The sequence below is a fragment of the Sturnira hondurensis genome, unplaced genomic scaffold (assembly GCF_014824575.4).
Source record: "Sturnira hondurensis isolate 20B ecotype Veracruz unplaced genomic scaffold, ASM1482457v3 Scaffold0018097, whole genome shotgun sequence".
In the NCBI taxonomy this organism is placed as follows: domain Eukaryota; kingdom Metazoa; phylum Chordata; class Mammalia; order Chiroptera; family Phyllostomidae; genus Sturnira; species Sturnira hondurensis.
The window spans coordinates 1,359,149-1,373,038 of NW_028090728.1; the positions used below are offsets into that span (position 1 = coordinate 1,359,149).

The 13,890-nt window shown below is 44.5% G+C and overlaps 1 pseudogene; it reads right to left on the reverse strand.

The window, feature by feature from the left end:
• Positions 1 to 249: 249 nt before the first annotated feature.
• Positions 250 to 1,984, reverse strand: LOC119002755 (cleavage and polyadenylation specificity factor subunit 6-like; annotated as a pseudogene).
• Between the last annotated feature and the right edge of the window lie 11,906 nt (positions 1,985 to 13,890).

The following is a 13,890-nucleotide window of genomic DNA, read 5'->3' on the forward strand; positions in this document are numbered from 1 at the left end:
AAACAGTGTATTACAACACTACAGCCACTGTAAGCAAAGCAGTACTGTTTATAGATATTAACATTTTTAACAAGAAGGAACTACTATAAAAACAAACATTTGCTTGACATTTTCATTCAATTGCTTACATATTATAATGGCCAAAATGTTATAACCAGTACTAAAGTTGCAAAAGCTATATCTTTTTAAATCACATAGGTTTCCTTCAAATAAAACCATTAAGCAACATCAAAAATAAAAGTAGATCTACTGGTTACCATTTGTGCAGATTTTTGTATTCAGATCTCTTCCTGTTTATTTTATCTGTAAGTCCTTACCACTTTGGTTAAATCACAGGAAGCAAACTACTAGACAACCATCAGGCTTCCGGCACAAAGACGATTCTGTCTCAGAAGGTATCCCTCTTCCTTTGGCTTCTAACAGCAGTGGGGTGGGTGCTCCAGGTCAGCTCTCAGGTCGTCATGCTGTCTCGCTCACCCCCTGCCTCTCTCTCTGTGATGGTTATCACAATGTTCTCCACCTGGAGATTTGGGGGCCAGCTCTCTTCTCATGATCTACACCAGTCCCTCTCTCAATTGTACACTGCATGGGTCTGGATCCAGAACCATAATGGATTCACTTTGGATTCACTTCCACAATGCAGTCTTGCAAAGATCTAGTAATAACTTTGCAATGATCATCATCAGATACTTTGGATTGTTTAATTAAAGAAATTGCAGTTACCAGTGTCTCAGAGACCCTTCCATAATCACTCATGCTGGCATCAGACACAGCTCTTGAAACAGCCCTGCTTAAAATCACCCTTTACCTAGTCACAATTTCTTCAAACGCAGCTTCACTCAACAGCATTCTTGCTCTATCTATTCCCTTTCCAGGAAGCCCATATTCACCCTTATGGTATGGTGAAGGTTGGCCACATGGATTTGTTGGTGGTGGACCCTGACTCTCTGATGTAAGCATATTGCTGTGAGATGATAGAATAAGAAAAGCCAGGTTCACATGTGGAGCTGGCAGTGGGGCACCTGGAGGTGGTCCAGAAAGATGCAGAGGAAGAACAAGCATAAGGGGTGGCCTGAGAGGACCAACTGAGTGAGGGAGAAAGGGCCTGGAAGGGAAGGTGGTCCCTGTCACAGATGAAGTGGACCAAAGGGGCGGCTGCAGCCTGAAACTGGAGGGGGTGGATCAGGAAGGAGCCAACCTAATGCAGGCTGTCCAGAAAGTTGCCTGGGAAAAAAGAACTGGTGGTGGAGGGTGTTCTCAATTAGGAGACCCAGCTAAAGAAGGCAACAGATCCTGCCCAGAAGATGGAGGTCCTGGGGGACCAGGTAGGCCTGCAGGACCTGAGGGTGGACATGATGCATTCTGTGTAGCTGGAAAAGGGGACAGTGGCCCTCCTGGTCCTACTAGCCTAGAAAATGTGTCACCACTGGGAACACCCCCTGAATTGGCCCCGTCCTCTACCACCTTGTAGAAATGCTGCAGCTGAACTGCCCCAGGCAGGAGCAGCTTTACCTTCCCCAGTCATTTGTCTCGACTGTGTAGTTTTCCTGGACTGCATTTCAAATTGACTCATTTCAAATTTACTCATCGAGTTGCAACAGGATCCTGATTATGAAGTTTTCTTTTAGACAACAGATCCAACACCAAAAAGGACAAACCACTTTGACTGGCCATCTGCCCAATATACAAAAAAATTTATCTCCAAAATATGATTTATTCCCAAAGAATGAACTGATTCAGTTGTCGTCATCTGTTGTCCATCATGTCAGATTTCCAATATATAATGCAGTTCTCTTTCCAGTATACACACAGGCAACATTTTGTGCTGCTTTTGTAGTGGTGCTGCCACCAGCAGTTGGTGGGAGAGAACCCACATAATCCTGGTCCTCTGGGGCATTGCCATTAGTGCACATGGAGGGATGATATCATCATACAAATGCGTCTGACCATGGCCACCTTGTTCCTGGTGGACCCCTGACCACATCCATGTATGTCTATGCAGTCCACACTGTCTGCCTTCTTCCCTCAGCCCTGGCTGCCACTGCTGCCTCCTGCCCCTTTGAGACTTTTAAGAAAGTCTACAGTGAGGGCCAAGGTAGGCATCCAGCACTGGCAGAGCCTCTGATGGTGTGAGAGTTGAGTGGGGTGGGGCCTCAAGGAATCCTCAAGGTGGGGAGAGTGAAGTTCACCAGGTTAAGGCAGATTCAGAACTGGCTGTGTGGGAGGAGGGCTTAACATGGGGACAATGGCAGCTGTCCCTCCAGGCCTCCACTGAAGCCTAACAATCTGGTTTCTCCCTGTACGTTCCTCCCCCTGCCCCTGGCTGCTGTCCCTCTGCTGGAGCCCGGGGTGAGTTCCTGCCAGTCAGTCCGTGCGCCTGTCTTTTTGAGAGGACTCAGGATTCCAGCAGCCTCTGTCACACCTGGACAAAATCCCCACTGGTTTTCACAGTCAGGTGTGTGGGCTCTGCTTCCCAACATCTGAGGCTCTGGGCTGGGGAGCCCAATGTGGGGCTGGAGCCCCTTTCTCCTTGAGGGGAGACATCTGCAGTTAGATATCCTTCTCAATTCTCAACCACCACACATGAGTGTGGGGCAGCCCACTTCACATCTCTTCCCTCCCCTACCAGTCTCCATGTGGCTTCTTTTTTATATCCTTAGTTATAACACTTCTGTTCAGCTGGCCTCCATATCATTCTCCAGATTGGCCATTCTATCATTTAGTTGTATATTCGATGTGATCATGGGAAGAGGCAAGCACAGCTTTTACCTACTCTGCCATCTTGATCAGTATTCCGCAAGTTTTACCTCAAATAAACTCAAAATATTCTCTAAGGTTTGGACATTCCTTACGTCGACATTTACTTGGCTCAGTGCTGCAGGATTCCAAAGAAGCCCACCACAAACTACACTGTGGACTTAACCCCTGTGTGAAGTATAAGGAAGGGCCTACTGTGCCCCATTCCCCACTTCACTTTGAATGAACTTGGGTGAGTTTCTCTCGAAATTGTGGGCCTTGCTGCTTTACATATCAGGCCATGACTACATTTGAGCTATCCTTAGAAAATCCTTATGGTAGATAAGGATTGAGATAACTCAGGGAAAGAGAAAAAATAAGTTGGTACCTTTAAATTTGGCTTTTTAATTGGATTGCTTACTGGAAGTCTGAACAAAATTTTTGCTGGTTAAATAAGAGGCTAAACTCTCTTTCATCCGGAGAGAGAAGGGGCACTTGCTCCTTCATCTTGAATAGTCAGTGGGTTAATGATAGTTGCTCAGACCCCTGGATCCCAAGTGGCAGCAAGGGGAGCTGGAAGGTGTCCACTGTGATAATGCAGCTGATCTCAAAGGAGCTGGTGGGAGCCCCAGGGAGAAGGGCAGGGGTCCCTGGGACAGATGCACCCAAGGGAGGAGCCCAAGCCTTGGAAAACACTGGGGTTCTGACAGGGGTCCTGTTAGCTCTTGCAGGCCCTTGCTTGACTATTCTCAGGTGATGAGGCAACTCCTGGGGTTGCCTGGTGCAAACTCCCTCTGGAGTGTGCAGCAGTGCCACAGGGATGTTCCCAGCACTGGCTCATTGAGAGATGAGCTGGCAAAGCCTGACTACCCTAGAAGTTTACACAGACTCTACAGATCTCAAAATTAATGTGGGAAATCCTGCCTCCCAGGCTAACAAGGCCCACCATAGTCAGCCTCCCATTACTGCTAAGGTGATCGGAATGGAGCTTCTTTGATCCTTCCAAGTTAATTTTGCATGCACAATGAGAAAAGGCTGGCTACAGAACTAGGTGGAATAAATGGAAACGTATTTAGTTGGTCTCTGGAGGCTTCAAAAATAGGTTTTAGATAAATAAATCAACTTAGGATGTCATTTAGGTGTAAGCCTGACTCTTAAAGGTATGTCCCTGTTAAAAATGGCTGTCCTGCCCTGGCTGGTATGGCTCAGTGGATTGAGTGCTGACCTGCGAACCAAAGGGTCACTAGTTCAACGCCCAGTCAGGGCACATGCCTGGGTTACAGGTCGGCTCCCCAGTAGGGGGCACACAAGAGGCAACCACACATTGATTTTTCTTTCCCTCTTTCTTCTTCCTTCTCCTCTCTCTAAAGATAAATAAATAAAATCTTTTTTAAAAAATGGCTGTCCTCACTCTACAAGGGAAAGGTCTCTTGGAACTTGACTTGCCAAGGATAGATCTAAATTGTAAATGCCTCCAAAAAAATGGATCAAACTATTCTGTTTGTGATACATATATTGTAAATGGGAGATAATTTTCTATCTCCAGATGGTAGTAGAATTAAAATTAATTTAAAGGCAAGCACTTGTAAGAATTGGGTACTCAAAAATTCTCAGAAATATAGAAACTAACTCAATTACTTTTCAAATTCACATAAGTTAAAATTAATCCTTAATAAATAAAAGCTGACTTAAGTTGTTGGTTTACAAATAACAGAAATGTCTTCATCTTGCCTGGGGTTTTACAAAAATAAGACCATGTTAATAATGGACTTTTTATGTGGATGAAAGAAGTTTCTAGAGATTATATAAAATGTCCAAACTAAATAATGCTAATTGATGCTAATAATGCTAATAATGCTAATTCTTAGTTTTCATTACACATCGAGGTTTTCCAGGTTAAAATTTCAACATATATGTCTACATATATATTGAAACCTGCCTCCATGGGTCGCAGGGGGAAGTTGAGGGAGGAGATTGCATAGTAGTGGAGGGACTCTGAGACTGTGCAACTGTGGCTGGCTAGTGCCTAGCATCCTGGTTGTCAGGAAATGCCTTTTAGCACCTAGGTAGAGACCATGCCGGCCCACAGGTAGCTTCATTGGTAGTTAACCTCTGTTTCACCCCACTTAATCCTCATTCTATAATTAGCATTGCTGTTTGACCCTGAGAGGGCACTCAAGGGGAATTGCGGGAAGTGCTGCCCCCCACACAACAAGCTTGAAGGTTATGTAACTAAGCATGCACAGTAAGAAGCCCACAAAACAAAGGAACTCGCCCTTGGCTCATGCACTGCCAAAAGCCTGGAAACAAGACAAAGGGTTCAGAGAAACCCAGTCCCTTTAAAACCCACCTCTCTTGGGCAGGAGAGGTCATTTCCTTGTAGGCAAGGAGATAAGCACTCCCATATCTCGGGAATATAGTCCCTTCACAAATCACACTAACTGTACTGCACTTGGTTCATTAAGAGACACGCATTTGACTTCCGGCCAAGATGGAGGCGTAGGTGGAAACACTGTGCCTCCTCCCACAACTAAATTTAAAGACAGCTAAGTTTTAGAAACAAAAACGCAGCCAAAACAGTGAAAATTGAACTGTACGGAAGTCCAACAACAACAAACCACTCAGCCAGACCAGTAAGAGGGGCGGAGTCAGCGGCGGAGCAGGGTCGGGCTGGAAAGATCTTTTGGTCCAACGCGGAAGCAGTTGGTGGATCCCAGGTGCGGGGTGGCAACGGGCGGACCCAGTGAGGGTGCAGGGCGGCTGGCTGACTGTGGTCACACATTCGCGTGCAGATAAACCAATCAAAAGAGCGAACAGTGAGACAGACTGCTCAGGCTAGGGCCCCAGTGATGGGAATTAGAGCCTGAAAGCACCAACTGGAAAGATTCTTGGGGTTGAGGGGCCTGGAGAGGCTCCCAGGCCCACAGAGAGTTTATTGGAGAGACCCACAGGGTCCTGGAGAAACCCATAGGTTCCTGGAGAGTACATGGACCCACACACCCAGGAACCAGCACCAGAGAGGCCCAATTTGCTTGTGGGAAGCCGCAGAGGGGACAGAAATCTGAGAGAGAGCAGAGCACCATTTTTTTCCCTCGCTGACCCCACCCCCACATACAGCATCACAACCCAGCCACTGAGTTGCCTGGTCCTGGTGAACACTTAGGGCTCCGCTCCTCATATATAACAGGTGCGAACAGACCAAACATTATGACTCAAGAACACCTCAAAGCCCCAGAGCCTATAATTCTAAGTGACCAAGAAATAGCCAGCCTTTCAGATACACAGTTCAAAACATTGGAGATCAGGATGCTCACAGAATTGGTTGATTTTAGCCACAAATTAGAGGAACATATGAAGGCTAAACTGATTGAAATGAAGGGAAATGCACAGGAAACCAATAGTGATGGAAAGGAAATGGACTCAAATCAAGGGAGTGAACCAGAAAGAAGAAAGAAACAACCAAAAAGAAAAGAAGGAAGAAACAAGAATTCAAAAAAATGAGGAAAGGCTTAGGAACTTCCAGGACACCTTTAAACGTTCCAACATCTGAATTATAAGGGTACCAGAAGGGGAAGAGAAAGAGCAACAAGTGGAAAACTTATTTGAACAAATAATAAAAGAGAACTTCCAATCTGGCAAAGGAAATAGACTTCCAGGAAATCCAGGAAGCTCAGACAGTCCCAAAGAAGTTGGACCCAAGAAGGAACACACCAAGGCACATCATCATTACATTAGCCAAGATTAAAATGAAGGAGAGAATTCTAGAAGCAGCAAGACATAAGAGGACAGTCACCTACAAAGGAGTTCCCATCAGACTGTCAGCTGATTTCTCAAAAGAGACCTTACAGGCAAGAAGGGGCTGGAAAGAAGGATTCCAAGCCATGAAAGGCAAGGATTTACATCCAAGATTGCTCTATCCAGCAAAGCTTTCATTTAGAATGGAAGGACAGATAAAGTGCTTCTCAGATAAGGTCAAATTCAAGGATTTCATCATCACCAAGCCCTTATTATATGAAATGTTGAAGGGACTTATCTAAGAAAAAGAAGATAAAAAATATGAACAGTGAAAGGACAGCAAACTCACAGTTATTAACAACCACACCTAAAACAAAACCAAACTAAGAGGACAGCTAGATCAGGAGTGGAACCATAGAAATGAAGAACACATGAGCCCTGGCTGGCATAGCTCAGTGGATTGAGTGCGGGCCTGCGAACCAGACAATCGTGGTTCGATTCCCAGTCAGGGCACATGCCTGGGTTGCAAATCGGTTCCTTGCAGGCTAACTACCAGCAGGGGATGCACAAAAGGCAACCATACATTGATGTTTCTCTCCCTCTCTCCTTCCCCTCTAAAAATAAATAAATAAATAAAATATTTTTTTAAAAAAAAGAACACATGGAGGGTTAGCAACAGGGGAGTGGGAGGAGGAGAAGGGGGGAGAAGATACAGAAAATAAGCAGCATAGACGGTAGGTAGAAAATAGACTGGGGGAGGGCAGGAATACTATGAAAAACAAAATCTAAAGAACTGTGACACACAGACATGAACGAAAGGAGGGGAATGGTGAAAGAGGGGTGTGCAGGGTGGAGGGGAATGAGGGGGGGAATGGGACAACTGTAATGGCATAATCAATAAAATACATTTTTAAAAAAAGAGACACACTTTCCTTAATAAACTTCGCATGTTACATGGCAGCAGCAGGGTGTCTCACTCACAGTCACTGACTTTTCTGATAGCGTCTGTTACCTGCCCTTGCATGGCAGAGGCCTTTGTATCCATCCCAGCACACAGCATTCTGAACATGCGCTGAAGCTTCTGGAGATAGGGTGTGGAAATTCCCCCAGAATACTGAATCCAATGTGGTTTCCACTTACCCTACTGCTGCAATTGAGCCTTTGTCCTCTGACACAACTCCCCTTGCCCCCAGGGGAATTTAGCAATGGCTGTTTGCACTCCATCACTCTAAGACTTCCCCAGTGATTTTCTAAGGCCAGGAAGAAGGGAGTATTCATAAGACCTCCTCATTTCTGAGACATGCCACACAAAACCTCCTTGATACACACCATGTCTGCCACCAAAAGCCCATGCATTTTTTAGATAAGAACAGACCCAAACAGAAGATAAACAGGGCCTGCCAGGACCCCAGCCTTGCCTCTCCTAACAGCCTCCTTTCTGCTGCATCCCAACTTCATGATCCCTTCTCTCAAAGTAGAAAAAGGCCTGATTTCTGCCCCCAGTTAGCTCTTCAAATGCCTTATTTCTCTCTATGGGATGCCCACCATTCTAGAGAAAACAAAGTGCTGGTTCCCAGTGGGGCCTTAGCCTGCAGCTTCACCCCTCCTGGTCCCTGCCTGTCCGGGTCACCCAGACCAGCCATGATACCAGGCCTTTGACAGGCAGCTGGCTAATCCATGCCATTGGACCCCTCTTTGTTTCCTAAGCATCTCCAGTGCCTGAGATCTGACCCCAAATGAATATTAACAATGTCATTTTCCATTGAATAATAATCTCAGGCACAAGGAAAGCTATTCATAACATAATCATATATTTTAAATAATTCAGACAGCAACAATCCTTAAGCACTCAGTACATGGGTTTCTATCTAAAAAATAAAAAATAAAAATAAAAAACCAGCAAGGAGAACATCAAAGCCATAGATGAAGGTAGTGAGCACACAATGGCCCTTGGTTCAGACAGTGGTGGATGAATTACTACTCTAATGCAATCTTATAGACATTGTCTTGGACTAAAACACAGTTTTGTATCTTAGTTCATTTTCTTCATTAAAAAACATATCTTTGAACTCTCAGTTCTCAAAATTCATGGGCATAGTTGAATGACCTGCACTGAAAACAAATTCCCATATTTGGGCCTATGAATTCTTTGCCTGTGGGCTCAAAAGTATCACTTGACCAGACTCCTTCTCTCTTGCCACATCACTAAGTTCTGACACATACTCCCACTAAAATCCCCACCAGCAAGAGCCCTTGCCACAGCACCAACTATCTCCCAGTCAACTTCATCGTGCCTTTGGATAGACCCAGAGATGTTCTTCTTGGCGCATCTGCTGATCCAACTGGGTCTCGTCTTCTTTTTCAACATCTGTCATTAAACTTTCTCCATGGCTTTCAGGGCCCACTGAGGGGAGAAGGAACTTAGTTAATAGCTTAAAAGGACTTTCTCCATCGGTATGACAGATATATAAAAGGTGATGTGTAGCATATGTTACTGTCTGGGAGATAGTCTGTTCAGGAAGCAGTGCTACACTGGGAGATTCTGACTCACAGGCATGGCCAGCCCTGCTGCTGGCCTAGGGTCTCCAGGTGCCTATCCCACAGCAGCAACTAGGGAAATGTGGCAGCTCAGTTAAGGTTTATAGGGGAAATTTTCAAGGGGCCAACACCCGTATAATTTCAGAAAGGAAACAAAGTCAACAGAAAAGAGATATAACTCAAGGCCATTCATAGAACCGAAGACACGTGAGTCTTTCCTCAGAAGGCATGCTAAGTACCTGGCATGATAGTGACTCTGACTCCTGGGTTTAGTCTCATGACACTTTAGAATATCGAGAATAAGAAAAATATCCTAAAATCTTCCCAAGAGAAAAATAATGGCAGATAACTAACAGAACAAGAATGAGACTGGCATTCACTTCTTAGCAAATGTGAGTTGGTAGCAAGCATACAACAATGTCCTTGGAGTTCTGGGAGAAAACAATATGAAATAGAGTGACATTACCTCATGCTTACAAAGGCTTACTCTAAGTCAGGCACTGTGCTCGGTGCTCACAGTGTGAGCCCTTGAGCTCTCTCAACTGCACAGAGAGGTTAGTACTATTCTTATCCTACCTTTTAACAATTGGTAGATGGTAGATAATTGGGACCAGCCCCTTCTCTGAAGATAATTTAAAAAGCTGGATAAAATAAATAAAAAAATATCACCTTGAAGGTGCCAGAGCACTAACAATGTGATGAAAAGTCAGCCACCAGGCAAGATCTAGGGCAGGTGAAAACTGGGCTCCAGGGCCACCGTCAACCTAAGAGATCTCCATGTGGACCCAACAGCACTTTGGGAAGCTTGGAAGCAACCCAGGCAAAAACTCTCCACACTCCAGGTTGGAGCTCTGAAGGACTGCATCCAAGAATTAAGGATGAACCAGAAGTAAATGGGCACTTACACCTTTGGCTCAGCTGGGTGTCCAGAAACATCCATTTCTGAAATTGCTGTAGACTGCTAGTAACCGTAAGTGTTGGACAGAAGCAAAGGAATATCCTCTCTGAAGACAGACAACATCACCTGAGGCCTCAGACTACTTTGACAGACAATTTTCAGATATAAAAGTCTGGAACACAATCAGAGATAACCAGGAATGAAGGAAACTAGACACCTGAATGAGATATGACTGAAACCATGGAACTGACCACTGACTGTAATTCAGCCAGTCTATCTACTCAAAAGGGTTTCCATTACAAAGCAGCAAAAGAATACTGTGAGAGCATGACTAAATGCCTCAGGAATGAACCTGGGTAGACTACTAAACTGATGAAAAATGGTAAACACATTTGCATGGTGTTAATCAGAAGCAACAGTCAAAAGTCAAAGCCTACATTTGCCTGACAAACAGGAGAATGCCATGGAAACAACATACAAATGTCAGCTTCCAAGATGAGTCAAGGCACAGCATCACCATGCATTAGGAGTGTCCCTAGAATGAATGCTTGGATGAGCTCCATAAATGAGCTAGGAGTTGGCTACCTGCAGTTGTCTTTAATCATCTATAGCAGCATGTTAATGCCTGAAATTACAGCAAACAAATCTCGAGTCTATTTGCTTCAAACTGCACATTTCTCAATCTTATTATTTTTTTCTGAAACATTACTGTCCTATTTAAATAGGGGCTCAGGGCAACAAGTCCAGTTGCATCCCACAGATGGACCTTGCAGGACCACCTGGAGAGGCAGTGACATCATACCTAGGCAAAGGAAACCCTGAGATAGAGGAGTCCCATCCGGGGCCATGTTCCATTTCATACTGGCATGTACCTGAGCCTACAATAAGAAATACACAGTAAATCCACCAGGCTTTACTGTGTTGTTAAAACATTTGACTTGACTCCCTAGTCTAGGAAAAGCCAAGCCATTGTTTCTAACTAACATGTAACACTGGTGCTTCTCTAAGTCACAAGTATGGAGTCATGTTTAGAATGATTGACAGGGTTCAGTGGGTGGGGAAGGTTGGACAGAAAAGCACAAGATGAGAAGGAAGATGAGGACCAAGATCATTTACAGTTATTCCTTCTTATTTCTTCATCTCATTTAACTATCACCTATTTTTCAGATCCCATATTGACCCCAGAAAGTTGAAAAGATGCACACAAGTATTTTAATGGAATATTTTGGAACTGTAAAAAAAAAAAACCAGTATCAGGATAAATCTGATGGTGTCCCACCTATCTCTCCAGTTCCAAATTTTGTCCTGAAATAGGCTTTTTAGGCATAAGGGGAATGGATAAAGCAAGGGTAATCTGGCTCTTCACATCTGAATTAAATTCAGTTAAAACAATAAAAAAGTAGCCTTTGTGATACAAAGAGAAAACAACCTTACAAAATGAGATAGAGAGAGACAGAGAGACAGAAAGAGGGCACACTAATTATGCTTGTTTTCTAGGAAGGGAACCTTTCCTGGGACAGCGATGAGAATAGTTACCTGTTGACAGGCTCCTCCCCAATTCAGCCGAGCAATAAAGCCTAAAAAACATACAGCTTGAGAGGTTGTACCGAGGATAATCCCTGCCCACAGACCCAGAAGTGGAAATATTTAAGAGGTTAATTCTATAGGAAACCAGCCACCCTTGGGGAGTATTTCCCCTGTCTCACTCCTGATAACCTCTGTGCACAGCTGAGCCTGAGCCAGAGACTCCTCCAGCCCATTCCTTTGGCTTTCAGAAGGTCCCAGAAGGCCCAGTGCTCCCTACTTCTTGGGGTTTTGGACCTCAGGACAATTGTTCAGAATCAAAATGCTTAGCTCTTAAGAAAAGTGAAACTGAGGGAGAAGAGGAAGATGGCGGCAAAGTAGGACAAAGGATTGAGCTTGTAGTCTCTATGGCTCGGGAACACCAGCTCTGATGTGTATGTGCTTGTACTAGTCCATATGGGAAGGGCAAGTAGTCACCAACTCTATTCTAAATATCATGCTGTTCACATCAGAGTGAAAATATGATCTGAGAGTGACTGGTACCAAGGAACAGAGTTGAAAACTTTGCATTGAATTTGGGCACCTCCACCTGTACACCATTGCCCCAGTCTACCTGCCTTCAGTTTACCCAGATCCAGAATTCAACAGAGAGCAAGGAAATGGGCAAAGCAAAGGCCATTTATTCAGAACTTGCATTTTGCCAGAGACTGAAAGGCAGGCAGAGGAGTGGGAGAGCCTCACAGCAGCGGGAAACAGGGAAGGCTCAGGTGGGTCCTGAAGGAGGCTGTTGGCCCGGGGAAGCTGGTGGCAGGCTGAAGAGAAGTGGGGTATTCTGTGTGACTGGTCAGGGGTGTGTGTTTTTTCTGGCTGCTCCTAAGTTGGAAGCAGGGACAAAACTTAGGGAAGCTGTCACTTATTTGTCAAGTCCTGGCCATATTGGGTCAGTTGTTGCAGAAAGCATTATTGAGTTTCCTAATTTGGCCCTATCAAGAGCAGTCTGGCCTCCCATAAGGCTAATGAAGTACAGCACACTGGCTTCTGGGGTGTTTATTGTAGATAAGGGGTTGGGTGTTCCAGCAGGTTGCTTTAGATTGTGGGTCAAAGTTCTCTTTTTAAAATATGGTTTGACCTTTGTTTGTATGTTTATTTTCTCACAGTTATTGTTAGAGTTTCTGATGTCATTAGTTCACAATTAACCCCAAACCCCTTGTCCCTCGGGGTTACCCTCTGTGTGTGTGGTACTTGGGGGCCTACAAGGCTTTTCCCATGCTCCACTTCCCTTTAGCCTGACCTGGTGTGTCATCATCTCCCTGCAGATAACCCTGCCTAGGGAGCTCCTACAGTGAGCAAGATTCTGCAGGCAGCTCCCAGGGAGAGCTTTTTAGTCCTTTAGAGGCTGGTGACTTCTGCCTGTTTAACATGTTTGTTCTATTTTTTAAGAAAATAGGGCATAGTAGCTTGGTAGTATTATTAGAAATAGGAAGTTGTTTGTCCTGTAAGTGTTATTTCCTTATAACTGTCACTTTTTTTATATATTTCAATTTTTTAAATTTAATTCTTATTCAAGTACACTTTTCTGTTTTATATTCCCAGCCGTGCCCCCCCCAGTGCTCCCCACCTCCCTCCCATTTCTGCCCCCACCTTAATTATTGTCCATGTGTCCTTTATACTTGTTCCTGTGAGTCCATCCCCTTATCCCCTATGATTCTCTCCCCTCTCCCCTCTGGACCCTGTCAGCCTGTTCCGTATTTGAGTGTCATTGGTCATATTTTGCTTGCTTGTTTGTTTTGTTGTTTAGATTCCTGTTAAAGGTGAGATCATATGGTATTTGTCTTTCACCACCTGTCTTATTTTGCTCAGCATAATGCTCTCCAGTTCCATCCATGATGTTGCAAAGGGTAGGAGCTCCTTCTTCCTTTCTGCAGCATAGAATTCCATTGTGTAAATGTACCATCGCTTTTTGATCCAGTCATTTACCGATGGGCATCTAGGTTGCTTCCAACTCTTGGCTATCGTGAATTGTGCTGCTATGAACTTCGGGGTGCACATAGGTTCTTTTGGATTGGTGCTTCGGGGTTCTTAGGATATACTCCTAATAGTGGAATTGCTGGGTGAAAAGGCACGTTCATTTTTAGTTTTCTGAGAAAATTCCATACTGTTTTCCATAGTGGTTGTACCAGTCTGCAATCCCACCAACAGTGAACTAGGGTCCCCTTTTCCCCACAACCTCTCCAGCACTTGTTGTTTGTTTCTTTGTTTATGATAGCCATTCTGACTGGTGTTAAGTGGTATCTCATTGTGGTTTTAATTTGCATCTCTCTGATAGCTAGCGATATCGAGCATCTTTTCATGTGTCTCTGGATCCTCTGTATGTCCTCCTTGGAGAAATGTCTGTTCAAGTCCTCTGCCCATTTTTTAATCGGGTTGCTTGTCTTCTTTGAGTGGAGTCGAGTGAGTTC